The sequence below is a fragment of the Ascidia mentula genome, chromosome 9, assembly GCF_947561715.1.
Source record: "Ascidia mentula chromosome 9, kaAscMent1.1, whole genome shotgun sequence".
Taxonomy (NCBI): Eukaryota; Metazoa; Chordata; class Ascidiacea; order Phlebobranchia; family Ascidiidae; genus Ascidia; species Ascidia mentula.
In genome coordinates this window covers 9885469-9887043 of record NC_138574.1, presented here as the reverse complement: position 1 = coordinate 9887043, position 1575 = coordinate 9885469, and positions in this window count along the sequence as shown.

The following is a 1575-nucleotide window of genomic DNA, read 5'->3' as shown; positions in this document are numbered from 1 at the left end:
TAGCATATGTTGTTAGTTAGGGGCTATTCTAGTTACTTACTGTATTGGATAGATGCGTAGGGTAGTATATACTGTTAGTTAGTGAGCCATTTTATTTATGTACTATGCTAGATAGTTGCATAAATTTGTACGCATGGTAGCATGTATTGTTAGTTAGGGCTATTCTAGTTACGTACTGTATTAGATAGTTGCATAATTTGATACGTGTGGTAGTATATTTTGTTAGTTAGGAGCTATTCTAGTTACGTACTGTAATAGATAGTTGCACAAATAGCAGGTCTATTCTAGTTCAGTACAATATTAGATAGTTACGTAATAGATGCGCATTGTAGCATATATTGCTAGTTGGGGCCTATTTCAGTTATACGTACTCTATTAGATTGATGCGTAAATAGATACGTATGGTAGCATATGCTGTTAGTTAGGGGCTATTCTAGTTACGTACTGTATTAGATAGATGCGTAGGTTAGTATATACTGTTAGTTAGTGAGCCATTTTATTTATGTACTATACTAGATAGTTGCATAAATTTATACGTATGGTATAATATATTGTTAGTTAGGGGCTATTCTAGTTACGTACTGTATTAGATAGATGCGTAGGGTAGTATATACTGTTAGTTAGTGAGCCATTTTATTTATGTACTGTGCTAGATAGTTGCATAAATTTGTACGTATGGTAGCATATATTGTTAGTTAGGGCTATTCTAGTTACGTACTGTATTAGATAGTTGCATAAATTGATACTTGTGGTAGTATATTTTGTTAGTTAGGAGCTATTCTAGTTACGTACTCTAATAGATAGTTGCACAAATAGCAAGTCTATTAATTCTAGTTAAGTACTGTATTAGATAGTTACGTAATAGATGCGCATTGTAGCATAAATTGTTAGTTAGTGGCTAATCTAGTTACGTACTCGAAAGAATTAGACGCGTAAATAGATAGGTAGGGTAGAATATGAGAGATACGCAAGGTAGCATATATTGTTAGTTAGTGGCTATTCTAGTTACGAACTTTTAAGATAGATGCGTAAATAGATACGTAGGGTAGCATATATTGTCAGTTAGTCGCATTCTAAATACGTACTGCATTAAATAGTTGCATGAAGAGGTTAAAATAAATAGTATATAGAGGTAGTTATGAAGTATGCAAGTTATTTAGTATATAATTTCCTTGAAAAAACATCAGTGTATAGCTGAATTTGTAACTAGGTTAGGGTTAACCTACGACTATTAATTAGGTGCTGTAAGTACAAGTGAATGATTTTGTCGTGTTAATTACGCGATAATCGAAACCTGTTACTTCCTTTCCAATCCCTAAACCACACTACAACCGACACCTTTCACCTGCGACGAGTTGACCTTTAACCCATCCCCTCCCCCCAACCAACACAAAACGAAACATTTTATTTCACAAATCTTCATCATGGCGTCTTCTGGTGGTGGATTAGATGAATTATCTTCAATCGAAATTTTTCTTCCACAGGAAATATCTTAAATGTTGAAAATAAATTCGTAGCAAAACGACGCCCTCAAAAACACAAAAAGAGCTTAGAAATTAAACTAGGTTTGAGTTT